General features: G+C 43.9%; 1 long non-coding RNA gene across 7 annotated transcripts in view; it reads right to left on the reverse strand.

Annotated features, from left to right (window-relative positions):
* Window positions 1–2819: 2819 nt before the first annotated feature.
* The window catches only part of LOC128324101 (uncharacterized), a 139128-nt gene continuing 116663 nt past the window's right edge, over window positions 2820–25284 (reverse strand). For 5 of the 7 annotated variants that reach the window (XR_008306643.1, XR_008306641.1, XR_008306642.1 and 2 more), the window contains 2 exons: window positions 4570–4794; window positions 2820–3643 (listed from right to left, as the gene is read on the reverse strand). This is a non-coding gene — a long non-coding RNA (uncharacterized LOC128324101). The remainder of the gene's footprint in view (window positions 3644–4569; window positions 4795–25284) is intronic. The other 2 variants (XR_008306645.1, XR_008306646.1) reach the window with 2 other exon arrangements.

Genomic DNA, 25284 nt, shown 5'->3' on the forward strand with positions numbered 1-25284 from the left:
GGTAATCTGTTTCATTGCTTGAGTATCCAAAAATGTTACACATTTATACCTTATTTCAATTTGAACCTTGCTAAATTCCAGCCACAGGCTCTTTGGTGCCATTATCTGAAAGATTAAAACACACCTTGAGCAGATATAAGCTTCCCATGTATGCAATTCTAGATTGCAATCAAATTATCTTGCAAACTGCACTTCAAAAAACTTTTAATCAAAAGGGGCTTTCTCTGAGTTTCACATTCCATAAGATGAATAAGTTAGTGGAATACATTCCTGATTTTAACTTCTTAAGAAATTACTTGGAACCAACACACTCGTTTCTCATCTCAGCTAAACAAATTTTACCCAGAGCTAATCTATTCAGTGATAGATTATCATATGAACATATGACACTGCCTTATACAGAGTCAGACTATTGATCATCTAGCTCAATATTGTCTACACTGACCAGCAGCATCTCTCCAAGGTTTCAAATTGGGTCTTTCCCAGCCCTGCCTGAAGATGCATTTACTCTTAACACTCAGCTATAGCCCAGTTGCCCTTACTGGAATGATATCAGCTCTCTCCATACCATCTCAAAATGTTCCCGTAAACAAATTCAGTGTCAGAAAAAGCTCAGCAATGAAAACATAAAGTGAAACAATAACAGAAATTAAAATTATTACCAATGAAAAACACAACTAATTAACATCCCATGCCCTCTGAACTCTTGTAATAACACAATTTTGTGTTATCAGATCTGAATACATTCTTGTCCTGTTCAGCATTATAGTTGGAAGTGCAACCAGCCTACATCTCTGGCTCAGCATTGGCACTGAGACGTTTTGGGATATATATCTGAGACAGAGGTTACTGGGTCCATGAAATGATGGGCAGAGTTGACTAGCCATATATGCTGCAATTGAACAACTCTCGGGTGGGCCATGTGATGAAAGACTGATGGTAGATTCACCTATTATGCAGCAATCATGATTACTCTGGAGATACTGGTGCTTGCTGTGGGGAACTCACCAAGTATAAATTGGAAACATGCATCTCCAAATACTCCAGGAAACATGCAATGAACACAGGACCACCGGTACACCCACACTGGTGTTTCTTATGATGAATGCCATCGTGTGTGCATCTTCCCTCCAACACTATGGCATTCATCATAAGAAACACCAGTGCAGTAGCAGCCAGTGAGGGCACCGGTGGAGGGGCGGCGAGAGAAGAGTAAAATAATTGGTGCTTGCCTCCACTCTTGCTGCACCTGAATGCTGCTCAGAGAAGCAGCGTGCCGCCCAGCACCCCCTGTGCCAAAATTAAACAGTTGATCCTAGAGCCTTGAAAATTGCCACACATGTGGGGATGGAGGTAAGGGCCCCCTGTAACAAATGTGAAAATAATTAGTCAATCCCCTGATTTTGGTGAATTTTTGAAAATGTTGTACAAAATTGCTAAAAATGGTGGATCCGGCTTGTTTCAAGCCAGCATTTACAAAAACATCTGAAACTGAAGATCCCCCTTGGACCATCATTTCACCAACATGTGGAGGAACCTGCCCTTTGCCTAGTCCTGTAATAGGAAAGAAAAAAATTAATGTAAAATAAAAAGAATGTCCTTTCCCCTCCACCTGGGGGTGGAATGGTGGCCTTAGGGAGGGCTTCAGATCCAGAACCTTTTGTAAAGTTCTGGCTTGAAACAAGACAAATTTCACCATTTTTAGCCATTTTAAAACAAAAATTTCAAAGAATCACAAAACAACAACAGAGGATTTAGCAATTCTCTCCAAATTCACTACAGGGGGCTCTGAACTCCTTCCCCACAGTTGTAGCATGTTGCAAGGCTCTAGGGCCAACTGTTTTTTTTTTAATTCCCCCATTGAGAACTATAGGGGGAAATCCAGATTTAAGTCAGAATTCTGATTCAGATTCCGAATATGATCTGATATCACCAGAGCCAATAGAATCCAAATCTGATATTTTCACATTTGGATTGGGTCAAAACTGAATCCAAATTTTCTGAATATGCACAGGCCTAATAGTGGATGTAACTACTACTAATGTGAAAAATCAGATCTAAACTTGAGGGCCAGTGCCACTTGCTAGAGTCCACAAAACTTAGCTTTGGCAAAAGGCCCGAGCATAAATAAAGCCCTGGGCATGAATGAGAAGACTGGGAGAAAGTGTAGGTGTGTTGCTACAAACCCAATTTCTGATTAAACATCTGTCAAGTTACTGCACAGATATTGGTAAACAGAGAGTGCCGTTGTCATCAATCTACGCTGATGGGGAAACAGCCATTTCTACTTCTGGTCCAGATTATAATTGGCATCGTACCCCATCTGTACAGAGAGGGAGAATGTTAATACAGGACCAAGACTGTCATTCAAGAAGGGCAAGTGCCTGAAAGAGAATAGATGAACGGCAGCATATAGTATTCTCCCTTTATGACCGATGACTGTCAGTTTTAGAGTTCACTTCTTCCTTCTCCCAGCTTGAAGTAGCAGTTCTCAGACTTTTAAGGTTTGGGAACAGAAAAGTCAATGAAAGCACATGTGGATAGGAAATATAATCCAGCAATCTAACACATTTTAACACATCTCATAGGTCTGTTGTTACACTGAAATACCACAGAGAACAAAAGCAGAGCCTGGATGGTTTTTACCCATCTGTTCAAACGTTTCTAAACATTAACTCAGCCTTACCCATCACATTATATTCAGGGCCAATACCACCATCTCCGCAGCCCTCCAAAATACCCATTGTATAAACGGACGTGCAGGGGTCAGTCTGGTTTGTTTATTGTAGGAAAAATGAGGTAGCCCCTTATGAACAGGATCGTATGCTCAAGTAAAGGTGGAATGACCGGCAGAAATGAATGGAGGGCCTGCTTCCTTCTCTATCCTTTGAAAGATCGCTGTGTCAGTATGAACGTCAACCAATCAAACTCCAACCCAATTTATTATTATTTATTTATTTTGCTTTCTGATAGTTGTGATGATAGATGTCTATTCTCTGAAATGTATCAGCCAGTGTATAAACCTATGTAACACATGTAATGTAACATTCTGCTGTCTCTTTACTGTATCATTACTATATCTTTATGCATTCTTCTTAGAATCCATTTTTCTTGCCATGTAATGCATAACTTTTGTAATTTTTATATTATTTTGATGTCTTTCATGCTTGTATGTAAATTGTAAATGGTTGTTACAAGTGCCTTGTAGAATGGTTCATTTTAATAAAACTCATTCCTTAAAAAAAACCCCAAAAACTTCATTCCTCTAGATATCATCTTACCAACTTAGGTAAGTTATCTCTTACCAGTCTTCCCATGTTAAATTACTGGGGTATGGGGACTGTTACCAACAATTGAATTCTGAAGAGCTGCCCAAAATACAGTCTATTAACAGAAGAGAGCAGTTTCAAGACTGTAGTTTTTATGTACATGCTATAAGCCTCTTCTAGGATGGTCACAGTACATTTTATGGCCTATCAGTCCTGCCACTGTGAAATATCTGGACCACTTTGGATAGGTAATTTAGTGTGAAGCTCTTCTCCAGCAAGATACATGAAGCTTCTTGCATCTTTTTCTTTCACAAGGTCTACTTTGTGGCTACTTTGTGGCTGGAAGAGGGATCCTGTTCTTGCCTGTCCACTGCCTACACACACCACAGAAAAGAAACAAGAGAGCAGTGATAAGGATCATCTTTACAAGAAATGGGGCTGCTATTCCAGCCTTGACTCAGCCAGTAAAGCTATGACAATCCTCTGCATCCCTTCCCTGTTAATGGTTAGAAGCTGACCAATGTTGGGAACTGAGAGCATGACTCCCTGCAAGTCTGTTGTCTCAATCCACACAATTCCAGTTCCCATGCTGGATTCCCAAGATTCACACGGCATTCTCCCAAGGCTCTCCACCCACTTGTAACCTACATCTGAAGTCAGGTGTAGAATCTGAGGAGAATGTCGTGTGAATCTTGGGAATCCGGCTCAGAACTGGACTTGGACCTGAAGCACACTTTCCGTTCCTGACATTTCTCCCATGTGTCCCCAGCTTACTTACTGACTTGCCAGAGGTTGTGAGAAGCCACCTGGATTTTGCCACTAATCATTATGCTTGGCTTCAATTTTTTAAGTAATTTCCAGGAAGGAAATATTTCGCTTGCTTTTTTATTAGGGTTGCCAAGTCTGACTGAAGCTATTCCTGGAGATTTTCTCAATATTTTTCACAATATCAAGCCATTAAAATCTCCAGGATTTCTTTCAATAGTCTCCTGGAGACCGATAGCAATTCCTGAAGGATTAGTAATCCCACTCCTCTTTTTTCTTACAGCACAAACGTTGTGCAGTTCTACAGCATATTTAGGCTTGCATCCTAACCAGTCTGTGTTGTCATTCACTACCTTTTCATAAGCTATAACATAGCGTGCTGGTCTAATCTGCAAGTGCTCGCATATAACTCTGCTGCAGCGGTACATAGAGCTTTTGAGAACTGAGTTTGGCTGGTCCCGGAAACTTGGAAATTTTGCAACAGAAGTTGTGCCTGTAACTCATGAAGTTCTAAAAGCTAGCAATCAAACATAACCTTAGCACACTAGCATTTGAAAGATGGGCGCAATAAAGAACAGTGCATCAAACTTGATGGCTTGCTGATCATATCTTAACCCATTCATCACAACCGTTTTTCAAGGATCTGCGCAGAACCGTGTGTTGTTTCAGACTTGATATGGTAGTCAGAAGTAAGTAATGTCGCATCTCATCTAGACACAGCAGATAAATAATTGAGCTGCATTTTAAAAAAATATTCAGTCTGAAAAAGATAAGCAAAACAACATCATTCTCAGAAAAGCTAAAACAAGGCCATATTGAAAGCTATATGTGTAAGGTTGATTAAAACAAACTTTTCTATGGTATTTCAGCCCCTTCTCTTGCACTATCACCTCAATATTGTGAACAAAAGAACAAAAAGTTGAACAATAAGGCAGGGGCTTAATTTGAGCTAGTTCTCAGTTCTCAGCTCCCCCTCCCAACTCTTTTCACTGATAGGAATCAATATGAAGAAGACACTGTTGAGCATAAGCAAAGTGCCTTTATCTCATATCTCAATAGCCCACAGTCAGTCCATGTGCATATTGTGTTGACTCCTGCAAGTCTCAACATATAGGAAATTAAATGAGACCATTGGCTGTGTTACCATACTTGCTCATATCTGTGTACATCACAGACGTTTATATCTATGCTTTTGGATCAAACGGGGGGAATTATTCAGAATCAAACCAGATCAAAACCAAAAGCATGAATAACAAATGGATCACATTCTGGACAGAGGCAAGGCAGTGTTAGGGTATCCCAGAGGAGCAAAGAGACTCAGAGGAAAGCCCTCCCCCCAAAAAATAATTATTTTGTAAAACACAGTGGAACAATGTAAAAGGTGGTATTTGGCAAACTTAGTGAGGTCCCAATTGCACCAAGGAGTGAAGACAACTCACAGAGAGAGCCAGCATGGTGTAGTGGTTAGAGTGCTGGACTATGACCAGGGAGACCCAAGTTCAAATCCTCATTCAGCCATGATACTAACTGGGTGACTCTGGGCCAGTCACTTCTCTCTCAGTCTAACCTACTTCACAGGGTTGTTGTGAGGAGAAACTCAAGTATGTAGTAAACCGCTCTGGGTTCCTTGGAGAAAGAGCGGGAAATAAGTGTAAGTAAGTAAGTAAGTAAATAAGGGTAGGGCAGGAGGAGAGTGTGGAGGTTGTAATAGCTGACAGCTGATGTGCCTTTGGAATTAGGGATGTGCATGAATTGTGATTCGTTCACTGATTCAAAGCACAGCCTGGGCACCTTTAAAAAGGAGGAGAGCAGGTCTGTACCTGCTCCTCCACAGCTTGCCACAGCTTCCTGATGTGGCAGCATGCCCCCCAGCTGCCCTTGCATGCACCGTCATGCACATAGCCTCTGACCATGCTGACCATGCAAATGCTCGCCATGCATGCGCGGAGGCCATGTGTGTGCTGCCGCTGTGTGAGGGCAGCTGGGGGGAACACGGCTGGTGCATGAGAGCAGCTGGGGGTGTGTGTTGCCACAGCAGGAAGCTGTGGCAAGCAGTGGAGGAGCAGGTACAGACCTGCTCTCCTCCCTTTTAAATGTCCCTGGGATGTCCTTCGAATCAGTGATCGAATCATGATTGGTGCACATCCCTTTTTGGAATGCAGATGAAGTGGGGGAGGGGGAGATAAAGAATAAAGAGTGAGTACAGAGCAGCTTTATATTGTTCCCTTAATCTGCTGTGTGCATTGAAAGGAATTTGTGTGCAGGGCCCAGGGGGTGAGTCTCACCGGGGAAGATTCAAGGGGCCCAGTCCTCAGAGGTTCTGCCAAAGTAGCAGGCAAGGAGGGACAGCAGGGTGCCAGCTTGGCAACACGTTCCAGGGCTATGACGCTCCATGTGCCCACAGCTAGCAAAGGTGAGCACATCAAGGCAGTCTGGGAAAGCGCTTAGCCCACACCAGGAACCGCCTCACGGTTCAAACAAGTAGGAGAAGCTTCAGAGGAGGCAGTGAAGAGGATCTGAAATATATTGCCTAGGGAGAAGTCTGGAGAAAGTGCTGCTTAGTTGGAAAGCATCCCATTCCCTTGTATTTCACATTAATTAATGTGGAATCAGTGACACTTCTTGGTTCTGTACTTGCAGTCAATTAGAATAAGTGCATGCAGCTAAAAACACTATGACATAAGAAAAGATTTAATTATATTTCATAATAAGAGACTCTCCAAATTTGTCCCTATGCTTTGCAGGTGCCATGAGGTGGGGAAAGACTGAGAAGAATTATCTTGTCTGCCCACACAGCAGCAGGGCACTATTACAGAACTTGTATATGCGAGTAACAGGGAGGAGGGAGGAAAAGGAGCTGTCCATGGTCCCACCTGTAGATGAGCCATCAGAGCTGATTGGTTTCACAGAAGGTTTTGTGAGGATGAATCTGCCTGCTGATGAGAGAGAGAGAGAGATCTGGGGGCCTTTAGCAATCTTTAACTTCCCGTCACATGCTCCCCAATATGCCCAGATATGCCTGAGTTTTATCCACACCTCTCCACAATCTCATGCACATGCAAAATTGGATTCTGGGCACAAGGAGAGGCATGGCAGGACTGATTCTAAGATAATTCAAGAAGGAGAGGAGTTGGTGGGATTAAACAGAGATCTAGAAATATGGAAGGAGCATATGAATTTGAGGCAGGAAAGCAAAACTGAGAAGGAAATCTCACACGGGGCCAAACTCTCACAATGGTCTCTTCCCACCATCTTTTACGGGGATTCTGAGAAAACAGGACCAACTGGAACAGAAGCTGGCATGGTTGCCGGCATAGAGAATTTTTCTCCTGAGGACTTGTTTCATTGCCCTACAGAAAACAGCTGAAACAGAAATCCTGGTCTAGTTTTTCCATCGTCTTCAGCTGCTGCAGTAATCAGTTCCACACTGCTGGTAAATGTGGGTACCAAGGGATGACAACTGAGCTTCAGAAACATCAAAAAGGAAAACGTGGTTGCACAACATTCACAACCAGCAGCCTTGAAGCTGCCAAAGAGACAAACGTGAGCTGACCTGCAGGCAAATGTTGTGCGCACCAAAAAATATTTCATGCATGCAATGGAGGATGGGCAGTTTTCAGTTATCTGCTGTTCCATAGGAACATAGGAAGCTGCCATATACTGAGTCAGACGATTGATATATCTAGCTCAGTATTGTCTTCGCAGACTGGCAGCGGCTTCTCCAAGGTTGTAGTCCTTGGAATTCCCTCTGCAGCCAGTGCATGCACAGGACATTTTTCAGCATGTACAAAGCTAGTCTGGAATCTGGATGTCAGTCGTTGTCTCCAAGCAAGGAGGAGTCAATAATAGTGATGAAATATTAAAATTCACATAGCTGCAGCTTAGGTGAAATGTATCCATGCATTTTATGCTCATTAATTATTGTTGTTATCAGTGTGGAAACAAGAAAAATGCATGCTAGGTTTATATGAAATTCTACCAGCTTTTGCAGGTAGTGAAGGAAAGAAGAACATGAGACTCAATAGCAAGCTTATATTCTGTGATTCTTGGGCACAGAGGAACTGATTCATATATAACTTTAAAAATTAAAATATTAAAATTATTTGGATTGGCCAGTTTTTTGTGAACACAATGAGGATTGGAGTAGAGAATAAATCATTGCATTGTTCAGAATTTTTGCTGATTCTGTATTTTTGCTCTTGTGGTGGGTCTACTGAAACTGAACTTTTAAAGTCTTAAAATTACAGTTATTAAACTTTGTTAAAAGCAAATTTAAAGTCAAAACTAATGTTGCCATTAAAACAGGTTGATCTGAAATTGCCATCATACTAAACAAAAAGCTGTTTTTATTGAATCCTTCATTCCAGAACTGTGCTAGTATATCCTACAAGGATGGAAAAGGGCATTCTGTATTTTCTATGCTTTTATTCTCATACTCTGTTTTAATGCTTTTGCACCAAGCTATATCCTGTAATCAGGTTAAATCCCACAATTATAATTTACAATTGTGACCCTTTAGTCTCTAATTCATTTCAAAAGCTGTTTAATAGCACAGCCTCTTTGATGCAATACAACCTCAAGTGAAATACATAGAAAAAAGGAGTCTTTACTAAGTGTATTTTTACTTCAAAATCCATGGTGCATTGTGACTGCAAGCTAAAAGTAATATGCATAACCATCTGGGGACTTTATAATAACTATAGTGACCAGTTGAAAAGGCAGTGACATAAACTCACATGAAAGCAAATGGTTATTTATACAAGAAAAGATGTTCTATGGAAATACACTGTATGGGGCCAGCAAGGTGAAATTATCAGTGGTACACAAGTCTACTTAAGAAGCCTGCTTTAACATACATTAATTAAAACATCATTTTACATTGTTTCAGTGTATGTAATTCCATATCAGTTTCACTTCCCATGAAGACCTTTCTGCTACGTGACTTCCAGGTTTAGGTTAGTTTAAGCAACCTTGGGAGTGAAAATGATATTACTTCAACACATTTTTGTAGCAATTCTATCAAGTAAAGTAGGAAAATAGCTCTCAGACAATACACACTCTTTTTGTACAGACTTGATCATTTTAGCCTGGTTGCAGATTTGAACTGCAATGTTTTGGCAAGAAATCCAAAGTCTTATGGTAGCCAGATATCAGTAGCATTTAATTAGGCATTAAAAATAGTGAAAATTATGGAAATGTGAATTACTAAAATAACGTAATTGTGCACTGCAGTGACAAAAAGCAGATCTCACTTGTGATCCATAAGCACCTTAGGACAAAAAGGTTTTCCTGTTGTTCCAGCATGATATTCTGGGCCAGATGTATTGAGTTCATTCAAGAGAGTAACAATTTAAGTTACTTTCACAGAATGTACCTAATTATGTCATCTCAAGGCTGTAAGAACACAGACTTCAGCCAAATAACTGACATCATGCACAACATATGCTTAGCATTTCTGAATTCCAGCGGATGAGGACAATGCCTTTGTTTAGGAACGATAACAGCAACAAAAGTCATGTAACTTCTTTACTGCTGTCTCATTTTTATGTGATGAAAATGGGGTTTTCCAATTTCTCTGTTGTCAGGAATGTGTGTATGGTCTTCAATGTCTTTGCAGATTCACTGCACAGCTGTGCAACATGTTATCTGCTGCAGGAGATGCATCCAGAAAATAAGGATGTATAAGTAAATTAGAAACGTTTCTGAATAACTGAGTGGAAAGATGGGCCAGCACACCCTTGGCTCCATTCCTAGGAGCCAAGAGACTGCTGGCCCAGGAAACAGAAGAGACAGAATAAGAGGTCTTCTGAGAAGAAGGGGAAGGGGAGGGTAGGTTAAGTGGAAGACAGAGGCGGTTAAGGTAAAGAGCAGGACTAGTAGACATTTGAGAGGATGGAGTAATAATTAAGACTGGGTTAAACCTTCACATTTGATGTGGTGGCAAGGGGGATTGTACTGTTATTTGAATGCCGCACCATTCCCCCCGTCGGCCGGAAGTGGCTGGAAGTCGCGAGCGAGCGTGAGCCCGTCATGCGTGCGCGTGCCCGGTCACCTGCCGTGCGCGCGCGCGCACAACGGGCGCCCACGCGCTCGCGACTTCCAGCCACTTCCGGCCGACGGGGGGAACGGGGTGGCAGGGAGGAATGCTGCCGCCCCGAGGGGCTTGAAATTTGGAGACTGCCGGCGGGGGAAACATGGCGGGGGGGGTGAGTACACCCTCCCCCGCCCTTAAAGTAGTACCCCCGCCGGTGCCGAAGCCTATTCAGGCACATCCCTACTCACAATAAGTGAGACCCGCTTTTGCAGGTTTTGCGGTAAAACTGCAAAAGCCCGCTCTCCCCGCAGATGAGCAGGGCAGGAGCCCTGGGCGGCCGGATCGGCCGCCCACACGACTGCTGGCTCTGTGACAGAGCTGGCGGGGACTGGGGAGTTCAGGGGCCGCACGGCCCCTGGAAGCTCCAGTATGCCCTGCACGAGTGTGAGCGCGCAGGGCATACAGGGGAGACCCCCGAGCCAGGAGGCTTCTTTTCAGCCTCCCGCCGGGGTTCTACGCATGAGTAGCCATGGTGCGAAGCCACGCTGGGGCTACTCACGATCCCCCAAAATGGGTTTGCAGAGCTCTCGCTCCGCAAACCCAGTTTAAGGGGTGGGCTACTTGAGCAGGTTACCTGCTCAAGAACCACCGGGCTTGCAGCCAAGCCCAGTGATTCACACGATTGTAGGAAATCGGGCTAGCAGAGGCTAGCCCGATTTTCTACAATTGTGTGAATAGCCTCCTAGATTAACTTTAGTAAATAATTTTACGGTTTGCACGGTCACTCAAGGGTGCTCCCAAAAGGAAGAAGGGCAAGTGCCCCCTCCGACAAGTTGCTTGCCCACCCCCCACCTACACATCACCATTTGTGTTTCACAAATCTAACATGCAGGACACAGTTCAGTTGCCCATAAATACACGCTGCCCTTTCTTCTTTCTTCTGGAGCCGCCATTGCTGATCCTTCAGTTGTAGTAAGCTACTATTGGTACTCTCTGCTTTGATTGAAATCTAAGGGTCAAAGCAAATCAGTGATTGCACGATTGGGTCCTGCATGTCTATCTTTTAAAATATAAATAGCAGTTGGGTAGGGACTCCAGTCAGGATTGGGACCATGGCAAGAAGGAGGGGCCTTTAACCCTTTGCTCGTACTGTGGTCCCCAAACAGACCATGAGCCGGGTCTCATGATCGGTAAGATCCAGTGTGGTGAGCTGAGCGGGGAGAGCGGGCTAAGCCCACTCTCTCTGTAGACGATCTGGGCGGGAGCCCTGGGCGGCCGGATTGGCCGCCCACACGATTGCCGGCTCGGTGATGGAGCCGGCGGGGGCTGGGGGGAGCGGGGGCTGATCGGCTCCCGGAAGCTCCAGCATGCTCTGCGCAAGTGCGCAGGGCATGCTGGTGAGACCCCCGGAGCCGGGAGGCGGCTTTTTGCCTCCCCTCTGGGGGTCTCCTCATGAGTAGCCATGGCACAGAGCTACACCGCGGCTACTCACTAATTTTAAAACCAGGTTTGTGGAGCGCTCGCTCCGCAAACCTGGTTTTAAAGCAGGGGTACTTAGTCGGGTTACCTGCCTAGGAACCAATGGGCACGCCCCATCGTGTGAATAGCCTCCATGTCTGCTATTTATCCAGAAGGATAGTTCTCAGCACCAGATAGCACATTAACGTCTGTCCCACAGTCTTTTATACTGAATTAGGTGGTATGACTAACACTGCTTTGGAAAAAGCAAATCTACCCTACTATTTCTATCCAGAACGACAAAACAAAACAATTACATTCCTCTCTCATAATGTCTGTAGCCTGTAGAAATCTGCTCTATCTGGCTTGGTATGCTCTCCACTGCTCTGTCTAGTTCAGTATTATCTACCCTAACTCAGCTCTCCAGGGTTTTCACACAGGGATCTTTCCCAGCCATACCAGGGATTCAACCTGGGACCTTTTACATGCAAAGAAGATGCTCTTTCACTAAGCCATGGCCCTATCCCAGGGTTATACAGCAGTAAACTACCACTGGATCTTTCAGCATTCATTTAGAACTCAGCTATCGCTGTTGAAGTGTGAACCATACAGTACCAGAAGCACAGCCAGCAGTAAATCACAAGTGTGGATCCACTCATAATTTAGTTTGTTTGAACCTAAAAAAACCCCTATGAACTTTGCTCTGGAAAAGGCTCCAGTATTTTACAGCAGAGAAAATGCAGCATAACATCCAAAGCGAAAATATTTGGCACCGAAGCTCCCTTGTGGTGCAGTAGATATACATCCTGTAGGGTTTGTCAGAAAAACAATATATGAAGTGTTCTCCTTTGACCTAGCATTACACTCATCTTTTCTGTACAAATGTTATCAGATAGCCTCTTGGAAAAATGTAGCAGTCTCCTGGTGGCTGGGAAAGAGCGAGGATAGTGATTGCAGCCAGACAGTAGAAAAGCTTACACAAAGGCTACAAGATTGTCTTTTATTTTCCTTCAAGCCTGGAGATTAGCATCAAAGCACATGATGTGACCAGCTGAAAAACCATTTCTTTCCACAGTAAGGGACATGGAAGTTGCTCCCTTGTAAACAAACCTATGGCCAAAGTTTTAAATGCAGCTATCTTCTGGGGAGGGGGGGGACTTGGTAATAATGGTAGGGTTGAGCATACAGATTCATATCTGTATAGGAGAGCAATTTAGGTGGTGGTGATGATTGATGATTTCAAAACTCAGAATCCAGCAAGTTTTTCAAGGAGTTATCGAGGAGGGAAGGAGTGGTGGGGATTTGAGCATCCAGTGAGAGGAGCAATCCTGTTCACATGGTATGTTCTGGCCTCTTCTGCAGCCCTCATTCCTCTCATGCACATGATGCTTAACTGGAAAGAGCCAGATCTCAAGTTTGTCAGGTACTTATAGGCTCTGATTCAGACATCCGTGAGAATAACCTTGAGGTTATTATGATTACTCTGTGGTGAGTGACAAACACTCTGAGGCTATTCACACGCACATGAAAAACCGGGCTCCAGCCCAGTTTTGCATGTGTGTGTGAACCTCCAGGATTGGACCTAATCCCGGTGGCAACACAGCAGCAAACCTGCATGTGCAGCCTCCCCCTAAAACAGGGTTAAGGGAGCGAGCGCTTCCATATGGACAATTTTCACAATGGAGGGAAGTAAGAAGTTGGATCCTCCAGGGAACTGTACTGGGACGAGTCCTCTTTAACTTATTCATAAATGATCCAGAAATTGGGGTAAGCAGTAGGGATGTGCAGAACATTGTGAAACTAGGACGTTTCGATATCAAAACAGGTCATTTTGAGAGTTTTGAGCTAGAAACAAAATGCCTTCTAAATAAAGGTCCTGTTTCAAGCTCCAAGCAAAACAACCCCATTTTGTGTCATTTTTGAGGCCTGATTTTCCCTTGCTGATTCGTTTTCTAGCAATGACTTCCAACTGGCTTGCAATCTCCTTGCTTGGCTTGTTATCATACAAATGAGGTGTTCTCATGTGCAACTATGCCCCCATTGGCTGGGGGGAGGGAGCAGGGAGGGGTTTCAAAATGTATAGAGACTGGGAGGCAAAGAGAGCCCTAATAGTGGGCCTGTTGATGAGGATACATCAGAATGGAAGGGAGGGAGGTTTACTTTTGTGGTTTTCTCAGCACTGTGTATAATATGCTCTGCTATTGCTGTTATAACAATCTGGTTTTGCTGCATTTCAGATTGACAAAGGCAGAACATGGGTGCCTTCCTTCTTTGAGTTGTGGTTCGGTCTTTTTGTGAAATAGTATTGTGGCAAGAAAATGAAGTGTGTGTGTGTGTGTGTGTGTGTGTGAGAGAGAGAGAGAGAGAGAGAGAGAGAGAGAGAGAGAGAGAGAGAGATTTCTCTTGGTGATTGCTGTGATGAGCCCCATGCCTGGCCTTGAGACTAATTTGTGCTTCATTCACTGCTCTGATCTGCTCTACAATCTGCATTGTAAGGTGTACTCAGTCAAAGAGGTGGGTCTCACTATCAGTGAGACCCGCTTTGTCCAGGTTTGCGTGGAGAGCGCAGACAATCAGGCATACCTGCCTGGGAGGCCGAATCGGCTGCCCACATGACTGCTGGCTCCGTGATGGAGCCAGCAGGGGCTGGGGAGTTCGGGGGCCGCATGGCCCCAGGAAGCTCCAGTATGCCCTGTGCAAGCGCGCAGAGCATACTGGAGAGACCACCAAGCCAGGAGGCTGCTTTTCAGCCTCCCGCTGGGGTCTACTTGTGAGTAGCCACAGCACGGAGCCCCACAACAGCTACTCATGATCCCAAAACCCGGGTTTACGGAGTGCTCGCTCTGCAAACCCAGTTTAAGGGTGTGGGCTACTTGAGCGCGTTACTCTCTCAGGAACCACCAGGCTCACAGCTGAGCCTAGTGGTTCCCATGATGGGATGAAATCGGGCTAGCGGAGGCTAGCCCGATTTCGTCCCATCGTGTGAATGGCCTCAAAATGTGGCTGAAGTTGCTCTAGTTGAGTTTATGGCTATGCTTGTAACTAAGGGTGCTGCTGTGGCACCTGTTGCAATGCTAGACAGTAAGGAGCCATAATTGTGTGTGAGAGAGCAATTGGTGCAAATGATGTTACTGCAGTGCAGGGACAGTGGCTGGCAGTGGATTGTGGGTCAGTGATTCTTTTTTGGCCTTTTTTGGATTGTGTTTAAAATGTGTGTTCTTTGTTGGGAGGGGAAGATTCCCTTTTACTGTGTGCTTCTGCAGTGTGTTTCAAGACAGGGTTGCAAAATGCATTGCAAATTACAATGCAAAACTTATGGAACACCAAAGTGGGTTGTGTGGTAGGGCATGATGTGTGCTACCTACCACCCAAACCACAAAAGAAATAGGCAACTGGCAATTTTAAACAAAAAAATTACCTTTCTGCAAAGCCCCCTTAGGGGGGTTGGGGAAAAGGTTAAAAAATTGTTAAAAATCACCCACTTCCCCTTTTCTTTTGTGGTTTGCGTGGTAGGTAGAACACATCATGCCCTACCACACAACTTACTTTTGTGTACCCAGGAGCTACCCATGGGGAACAATGGGGTGTTTTGAGATTCCCCACTGCTGAAACAATTGCAACACTCATTTCAAGTTTTGTTTCATTGAAACAGCTGATTCAACTGCTGTTTCAATAAAACATTTTGGCTGTTTGTTTTTTGTTTTGAGCTTGAAACAAAATACAAAATCCATGTCATGCACATCGGTAGTCAGCAACAAAGTGGGCAAATTTACAGATGACACTAAACTATGCAGGGTAGTGAAATCCAAAATCCAAATTGTGAGGAGCTCTGAAAGCATCTCTTCAAACTGGGGGAATGTGTGACAAAATGGCAAAGGCAGTTCAGTGTAAGCAAGAGTAGTGATGCATATTGGGGCCAAAACCCCCAACTTCACAAATACACTGATGGGGTCTGAGCTGTCGGTGACTGACCAGGAGAGAGATCTTGGGGTCAGTGTGGACAGCTTCTTGAAAGTGTCGACTCAGTGTGTAGCAGCTGTAAAAAAGGCAAACTCCATGCCAGGGATCATTAGGAAGGGGGTTGAAAATGATATTATTATAATGACTTTATACAAATCTATGCTGCAGCCACATTTGGAGTACTGCGTAAGTAGTTTAGGAGACATAGCTGCTGTCAAACTCCATGTGCTTTTGTTTACAAACAGAAGCACGTGGCTGGGGAATGGCATCATGGCAACTATGTGGGGTCCTGACATCATGGGAGCTGTCAGAATGTGCTTATGTAACTGGAAATGGTCAAAGGAGAGCCTTACATCACAGGAAATGGTCAGAGGAGGCCCCTATATGACCAGAAAGGGTCAGAACTAGGGGTATGCCCTCACCAGGGTTGTTTGGCGCCCACCCCTCCACTCCTACCCCTGAGGTTGTCAAGGCATGCCCCAAAGGTGGCCTTGTGACCCCTCTATGAACACACCTCACCACTCTGGACCATAGGTTTTGGAGCCCAGAAAAGTCCGAGTACGCAGGCGTGATAATGGCTGGGTGGCCATTTTGTGTAACTTTGTTGGCCAAAACAGGGTCAAGTGACCCCTCTGCGAACAGGCCCTGCCAGCCTGGGTCTGTAGGAATAGACCTCATCTCTCTCAGCCATCTAATTTTTGCAGAGACACCACTTGTGTGATCATGGGGTCCCCCGAGAGATCTTTGGAGTCAGCTGTACCACAGGCAATTGTAAAACGTAGCCTGAGAAAGTGCTCTATTAGCACAAGTTTTGATGATGAGAGGTTCCCACCAGCCAAGCGTTTGGAAGAAGACCAAGAGGTTTATGAAATCTGGCAGGGAATCTTGCAGGCTATAGCAGCAGAGACTTTTGGAGCACAGGTAAATAGGAGGTGGGTTTGGTTTTTTACTGGATTGGGGAATGTTATAGGGGGAGAGAGATTGTTCATCGTGGTTGCAATTTAAAACTCTGTTCTTTATTATGCCTTTTTTAAATTTATGCCTTCTTTTTCTTTTGTAGGAAGAGGAAAACCTTAGGCTTGACACACATCCTCTTGATATGTGGAACTATGTAGAAGCAGGAAACATGCATATTAGGATGTGTATGGAGATTTTGGGCAGGGAATCTCCATAGATCCTGGGGTAGCAAGCATGACTTGTCCCCCTAGCTATGGGTCTGCCCTGGTTGCACAGAGAGGAGAGCTGGTCTTGTGGTAGCAAGCATGACTTGCCTCCATAGCTAAGCAGGATCTGCCCTGGTTGCATATGAATAGGAGACTTGATTTGTGAGCACTGCAAGATATTCCCCTCAGGGGATGGAGCCGCTCTGGGAAGAGCAGAAGGTTTCAAGTTCCCTCCCTGACTTCTCCAAGATAGGGCTGAGAGAGATTCCTGCCTGCAACCTTGGAGAAGCTGCTGCCAGTCTTTGAAGACAATACTGAGCTAGATAGACCAATGGTCTGACTCAGTATATGGCAGTTTCCTATGTTCCTATGAATGGAAGACTAGAAGTGTAAGCACTGTAAGATATTCCCCTCAGGGTTTCAAGTTTCCCCTCAAGGTTTCAAGTTCCCTCCCTGGCTTCTCCAAGATAGGGCTGAGAGAGACTCCTGCCTGCAACCTTAGAGAAGCCACTACCGGTCTGTGAAGACAATACTGAGCTAGATAGACCAATGGTCTGACTCAGTATATGGCAGCTTCCTATGTTCTTATGTAATATCTCTTTTTAAAATGAAAGAAAAGTTAATAACAGGGGTTTTTTCCCCTCCCATCGATTCCCCCAGCTGTGAGAATGCATCAGGCCAGCCATGTTACTATGCCGAATTTCCTAGGACTGCTAGTGAATGATTCGGATTACATGCCTGTGAGGAAAAGGAGGTCAGCTATGAAGACCCACGTGACGGCTACTGTGTATGGAGTTTTTAAATACGCCTGAAGAATGACATGAATGATTCATGCTACAGGTGTATGGTTCAAGCAGGGGTGCAAGACTCACACGAATGTGTCACCTGGACTGAAAGAAATATTTCCAGATTTATTAGAATATTGTCTTAAAAGATGTGTGTGAAATCAGTGCTAGACATAATCACTATAATTGATTATTGTCTGAAAATGCTAATCCTGACTAGCATTAGGTGGATCAGGCTCTAAATCTAATCACAGGTGTTAAGGATTCCGAGGACCCAAAAGCTGCATTAGAAGCTATCTCACACCAGAAAGATTCCAGAATGTTTTTTTGTGAATTGTGTCCTCGAAAAAAGAGAGTACAAAAAATTTCTTGTTCCAGTGCCAACTGTATACAGTAAGTTCCCTCGCAAAAATATAAATGTAGTATTGTACAATGCTGTCATCTTGTGGTGTTTTTTGTCAGTAAATGCTAAACATTGTTTCTTTGCAGAAGGATTCCTAGGGGTGAACCAAACTGTTTTTAAATATACAGAGGGAGGAGCACAGAAACACAGCTTCTGAATGCTTACGGGTGTTCTATTAAATGCCAATTTATTGTGCCTATCATTTCATAAAAATAAAATTCCTTCACTCTAAATAAAGTGACTTTATTTTATTTTTTGAGGGAAAGCCTCTGTCTACCTTATTTACAGGAAGGGTGGGGACCCTAGAAGCTAGAGGAGTTCAGGATACTCATCAAGTATCCCTGCAAAGGAAAAACCTTTCTTCAGCATAAAAGTGAACCAAACTGTTTTTATTTATGTTATTTACTTATTTATTTTATTTTTTACATTTTATATCCTGCTCTTCCTCCAAGGAGCCCAGAGCAGTGTACTACATACTTAGGTTTCTCCTCACAACAACCCTGTGAAGTAGGTTAGGCTGAGAGAGAAGTGACTGGCCCAGAGTCACCCAGCTAGTATCATGGCTGAATGGGGATTTGAACTCGGGTCTTCCCAGTCCTAGTCCAGCACTCTAACCACTACACCACACGGTATATTTTTAAATATACAGAGGAAGGAGCACAGAAACAAAGCTTCAGAATGCTTCTGTGTGTTCTATTAAATGCCAATGTATTATGTATCAATTCATAAAAATGCTGTCACTCTAAATAAAATTTTATTTTTGAGGAAAAGCTGGCTATAGGGAGAGGATGGTGTTATCCCTTAATCCCATCAAGTTGCGGAAGAGGCTTCCATTACATAGGAACATACATAGGAAGCTGCCATATACTGAGTCAGACCATTGGTCCATCCAGCTCAGTATTGTCTACACAGACTGGCAGCAGGGATGTGAACGGAACTGGTTCAAAGATGGCGGGGGGTGTCCAGCTTTAAGAGTGGGGGAGGGTGCACTTACCCCTCCCACCGCTTTTCCCCCGCTGGCGTCCTTTTTAAAAAAAGCCCATCGAGGCAGAAGCGTACCTCCCTGCCGCCCCATTGCCCCCATTTTCCAGATAGGACCGGAAGTCTACAACATGCCTGTGCTACACTAGAGCCTCCTAAAACTGGGGTGTGGGGTTGCTAGTTTAGCCAGTATAACATGTTTCTCCCAGCATGCAATTTATTTAATTTTTGTTGTGTCTTTGGGGCTGTTTAATATTTTTATTTTCCCAGTTTAAGTATGTTTTAGAGAAAAAGCCCTATGTTTTAATGCTCACTGTTTTAAAAAACTTAGTCACAGGCCAAGTAGTGGGAAGGGCCAGCCTAATCAGCCTTTAACTGAGATCATTGCTAAATAATCAGACAAGATGGCTGAGTGCATTAAGGCAAAGGAGTGCTATGCCTTTGTGCTATGCACAAATGGGTTCAAATCCCATCCTTGTCAGTCTTTTAAAAATTAAATCACTAGCATTTTTATTTATAAAATTTATTCTTAAAACACATATTTACACTGGTAATATGAGATAACACGTTTTTCAATTTGTCCATGAAGATCTGTAGAATTCCAACTTTCATGGTCTGAAGCCAGCTCTCTGCAAAGCAGTCCTCCAGAGATAGATAGATAGATAAATAGATAGATAGATAGATGACTCCTGTATGAATAGGTCACAATTATGTTTGCTTAAATTAAATACACTTACCCAACCTGCTTGTTTGATCCACCCAGCCTTAGTCATCACAATGTAATCTGTAATAAAACGGGCCATCCTGCCCGTTTTTGTGGTACACAGACCTTTGTAGTTGTTTTGTAGGCAACCCACCAAAGAGAAATATTGTTAAAAGGCTACACTTATTGATCCTTGCGTCTTGGAATTCAGCCTCCATCATGGTGGTGAAAATTTTCTCAGCATCTTGCACATGGTTCAGCTGTAGAAATGCCATGTGTAGCTTTAAATTATACTCCATTTTATGTAGCAAGGGCCCTATTCCTTCCAATTTTGGTTTTCTACAGGCCTGTTCTATGCAATCCCATGCTAGAGTGTAAATGTGATGGCGATCCATGGCCTGCTGTTTAAGATTCTGGTGGAGGAAGGGGAGGGGTGTGTCTGATATGTCTGCGCATGCCCTGCCTGGGTCTTTTTGTATATTCAGCAGTACTCACCCCAAACAAAAAAAGTTCCACCCGCCAAGATGGTGATGATTAGAGATGAAGAATTGAGCTACCTCGAAATATTTGAAGATAAAGGTAGGAACTCATTCTGTTCTTTTTTGCGTATTTGAAAACATTATGAAGACAGTGAGTCGGGTCTCACGATCAGTGAGACCTGGTTTCTAAGGGTGAGCAGGGAGAGTGGGCTTAGTCCGCTCTCCCCACACACAAGCAGACAGTGTGCTCTGGGCAGCCAAACTGGCCGCCCACACGACTGCCGGCTCCGTAACGGAGCCGGCGGGTGCTGGGAGGAGTGGGGGCCAATCAGCCCCCAAAAGCTCCAGCATGCCCTGTGCGAGTGCACAAGGCATGCTGGAGAGACCCCCGGAGCCAGGAGGCGGCTTTTCGCCTCCCCTCCAGGGGTCTACTCGTGAGTAGCCATGGCGCGGAGCCGCACCCCGGCTACTCACGATTAAAAAAATCCGGGTTTGCAGAGCGCTCACTCCGCAAACCCGGTTTTAGGGGACGGGTACTTAGGTGGGTTAACCACCGGGAGGCCACCGGGCTCGCCTGTGAGCCTAGTGGCTCCCACGATCAGCCAAAATCGGGCTAGGCTCCCCTAGCCCGATTTCGGCTGATCGTGGGAATAACCTCAGTGTGTACTTGTCTAATTTATATTTGATGTTCTGCAAAAAGTTATGTTCAGCCCCTTCGAGCAATGAGTGCCACTTTTTCACTCTCAAAGGCTAGTGACCCATACCGGATCCCAAAGGAGGAGCGTCTTACTCCCCAGCTTCTTACTTCTCAGCCAGCAAGGGGCACTGTACAGGATAAAAAATTTTTTTTTAATTTACAACTAAGCTCTCAATGAGCACAGCATGAAGCACTCTTGAGTATGACTTTCTATATTTATTTTATTTTTATAATTGTTACAGGTATAGAGCAGAGATTTGATGACATTGGTAAGAGCACACAATTTCCTCTCTGTAATATCACATTCTAAAATCAATAAGCTCTGTTTAATACAGCCCTGTGTTGTGACAAATACTCAGGGCGGGGTGCGCAATCAGGCAGAGAGTACTGTTGAGAGTAAAATAGATTTTTATTTTAAAAACTAACTTTTTAAATGAACACACCTTGAGGAACTCTAAGTAATTCTACCTATTTTTCATGCTACAGGCAATTCTACCTATTTTTCATGCCCTAAACAAACAACAAGGGGGGAAGAAAAAAGGCAAAGAGGGAGGGTAGGAGAAATGGGTTTTTACACACACACACACACGCACACACACACACATTCACCCCACATGTCATTATTAATAATGTCATGTGGCTCCCTTGTTTGCAGATGAGGAGTCACAAGGAGCTCATCGGCCCCACAAGAAGCTCATGCCGCAGTTGTGAGTTCGAATCCCACCAGGTATAGGCTTCTTAGCTGCAAGCCTGTCTGGTGATCTCTGGCTCTGATATGTTTATTTCAGAACACAGTCTTGGTGCCCAGGGTGATCAGCCTCTGAAACCCAATGCTAGCTTGTGGATCAGCTGTATGGAGCAAGCAATGGAATACACATGTTCTATGAAGCAGAATCCAGAGAAAGCATTGCAGAAGTCAAGGAGCACATTGCACAAGGCAGGAGGTGCACTGCAAAAGAAGAAGAGCTGCTTAGAACAACTAAGGTGCATCAAGAATCCCTAATAAGCTGTAGCCTCAATATGTATAATTTTTTAGACAGAATTAAAAATGATCAAACTTATCCTGGTAGCACACAGTGGCAGGAACACACCAGCCGAATAGCAAGGAGAGCATAGGAATGCATCTGATTCTGTTAGGGAGTCATTATCTGACCCACCTGCAGAGGCACATAGCGTTGCAGGCCCTCAGAATGCTGAATCTGAAGAGTTGGTTACCCGTCATGGTCCATCTCAAGTAGGTATGGCGGTGGGTTCTCAAGCAGACATCTCTAAAGAATCTCAGGAAGGGGGTGCTGTGTACCTAGGTCTAGACAGGGAGTGGGAAAGGGTGTTCCCACACCACGGGGCTAGGGCAACCTATTATGAATTCAGTTTTGTGAATTTAGAGAGAATGAGATCATTTTCCGAAGCGAGAGCTGCGATGTAGTCAAGCATCCAACAATTATTAGATCATGTGAATGTAAGAATAGACCCAGATGACTATGTTCAGCTCATATTAAAGGCAGAAGGGCTGGTGGACCCTCTGCGTATGGTTAGAAGACTCATACAGTAAATGACCTAAATGCTGATGAGTTTTTAACAGCCAGTAGTAAGCTACTGCAGAGTCATGCAGAAATACTTGCATGGCCTACCTTAAGATTACAGGCAGTGGTTGTTCCCCCACCAAGGGGGAGGGGTGTCAGTAGACCTCTAAAATCCATACCATATAGCTCCATAATAGATAAAAAGATGTGACACTTGGTTAATGTCAATATTCAAAACACTAATCTCTGTTTTGCAGGAAGGCTCATGGTCATTAGGTCTGAGAGTCCCACAACCTCAGAAATAATAGCAGACGCCAAGAAATTACACAGTGATCTTGGCTGGACAGAGTAGAAAAAGGTGTCTCTTTCATCTGATATAGCATCTGTTGAGTGTCCTCTGCAGATCAATATACCTGTAGTTCTCTGGAATGGAGAAGAGTGGGGAGTTTTTAAAAGTGCTGAACCACAGTATTCTCAAACCTGTTTTATGTTACTTCATTATGACAACTACTACAGCATCAATAATGTCAAGGCATTATTTGGGAGTTGAAGCTTTTGTGAAGTGTGTAACATGCCCTATACACATGCCCATGATTGTATGTCCAAGTTTTGCTGTTGCTTAAGTAAAGCATGTGTGCAGTCCGTGGGGTAACTAGTCAGATGCTCCATATGCAAACTACAATGTAGATCCCAAGCATGCTTAGACAGACACAAGAAGCGTGCTGTGGACAAAAAGGTAGAATGTATTCCGAGAGAACTATGTAGCAAGTGTGAACATTATGTTGACACAGAGCATGAAGCAAAGTGGAAGTGACGGAGGAAGCAGTGCAGTGTGCTGGGATTACGCTGAGGACCTTGAACAACATGCATTCTATATGGGGAGAATTAAGTACCCAGAAATATCTATAAAGTATGTCTTTTATGATTGTGAATGCAGGCAAAAAATGGGTGAGCATATCGCTAATTAAATATTCGCAAAGGCTCTTCAAGCTGAAACAGTGGAGGGGATTCAAGAAAAAGGCTGTGGAAGTTTGCTGGAAAGTTCTGGGAATTTTGTGATGAGTCATGCCTTGCAGACTTTATCCAGACAGTCACTAGCAACACACAATATAAGAACTGTACTCTCCTTGCACACAATAGTAAAGGATATGACAGGATCCTGGTCCTCCGTGAAATGGTGAAACAGAGATTGGATGTTGAATTGATCACTCAGGGTAGAAAACTGTTGTGTATCACAGTCAAAAACTTAAATATAAAATGTATAGATTCCATCTCATCTGCCTATGGCTCTGGCAAAACTACCTAAAGCCATGGGACTTCAAGGCTCCAAAGGGTATTTTCCTCATTTCATTAATATTTAACACACGTGAGGCTGGGAGAAGCATAAAAGGGAAAACTAAACCTGTTTCTACCACAGCCCAAGAAGTCCTCTGGTGAAGTTCCCCATAGTTCTGAGGCCCTCTTCCAAGAGGTCTTGGACGGTCTTCCTGTGCAATCTAAGAACCCTGCAAAGATTTTGTTAAACAAGCTGAAGCAGAATGCTGCGGTTTCATTGTGGGATTAAAAGGGCACCTTTGTATATAAAGGGGAGATGGTTGTTGGTTCCAACATGCTGGATCTGGTCAAAGCAATCACCCAAGTTCACGGACTGCCATCCAACCACTTCCTTAAAGGCTGGGATGTGTTTATGAGGGCTCTGGCTGAACTAAATGTTTCAACATCTGTAGCTGGTAATCATATCACCAGGGTTGCTCTAGAATATCTAAAAAAATCCAAGTGCTGTGTCTGTGTCCCCTGCTGTCTCTTACAAGGGTTCTAAAAAACAGAGGAAATCATCTACCTGGCTAAAATTTTAATGTCTTTATGTTTTTCAGATGTAAAATTAAAACTGCATGAATCTTACAGGCTGGTAGTTGCTGCTTCGCAGGTAAAGAACAAACAACGCACACATATATTCTTTTAAAGCCCTCTAGGGGCGCTTTATTGCTCTGTGAAAATCATTACAAGATCCATGCGCTTGTTTGTTGTGAAAACAATTTGGTGCATGTTTGGGCATGCATATATTTTTTTTAAAAGCATACTGCTCAACCATTTGGTCATTTCTTTCTAAATCCTCTGAATACAATTCTTGTTGTACCCTCAACCCCTCTATTGTAATGTTAACCCTCTACCCCTCTGTTGTAGAAAGAACACACAGTGGTAGTCACAGGTCACAGAATCAGGAGCTTGGCGTTGGAGTGGTTGAAAGAGTGTCTTAGAGGCATTTTTTCTTTTAAAAGTCATTATAGTTTTGGGGAACCGGGGGTGATTTGGTGGGTGCCCATAAGAATCCACTATAAACAATTCTGTGGTGTAGTTCTGTATAACCTTTCTCAAAACTCCTTTAATCTTAGAAATCCTAATGCGATCTCCTTTTCTTAACACAGGAGACTTGACTTTTTAATGGTGAGTGCTGCCATAGACTTTCACATCCCTGGTTGTTCTCTGTCAGGTAGATGGCTAACCAGTGCTATCCTGGGAGGTAAGGGGGGGGGGTGCGTGTTAACTACAAGACTCACAGGTCTTTGTAGCAGCCTCTTTCTAGGCAGCCAGTCACTAAGAAAAACTCCAAAGAAAGTCTTTTGGGTGCAGGGAGTTGCAGACAGCACGCATGTTAGCTGTACACTATCCATATAACATATAGTCAAACAGTACATTCCTCCTGTGGTTTATCTTGATGAGGTTGTCAAATACTACATACACAATCATACTGATGGTTACTCAGTCGAAGTGGTCTGGCAAAACGTATTTCAGCTCTCAGATTCCCTGTTTTAATCAGGGAATAGTGGCCCCCACATATTTGGTCAGGAGTCAGATCAAATGCAAACAGTACATAGCCTTTCCCATATTCTTCCCTATTAAAGAGCAGAGGTCTGTCTTCTAGGACCTTGCCTGTGGTCTGTACCAGCCCCATATACTCACGGACATAATTATGAGCTGGGAAGTCTGGCTGGTAAGGTTTCATGGGCACTGGGGTACTGTCCATATAGAGGCAGGCAAAGTTAATGTCATAATGCTTGGAATT

This window comes from Hemicordylus capensis, chromosome 4 (assembly GCF_027244095.1).
Source record: "Hemicordylus capensis ecotype Gifberg chromosome 4, rHemCap1.1.pri, whole genome shotgun sequence".
Taxonomy (NCBI): Eukaryota; Metazoa; Chordata; class Lepidosauria; order Squamata; family Cordylidae; genus Hemicordylus; species Hemicordylus capensis.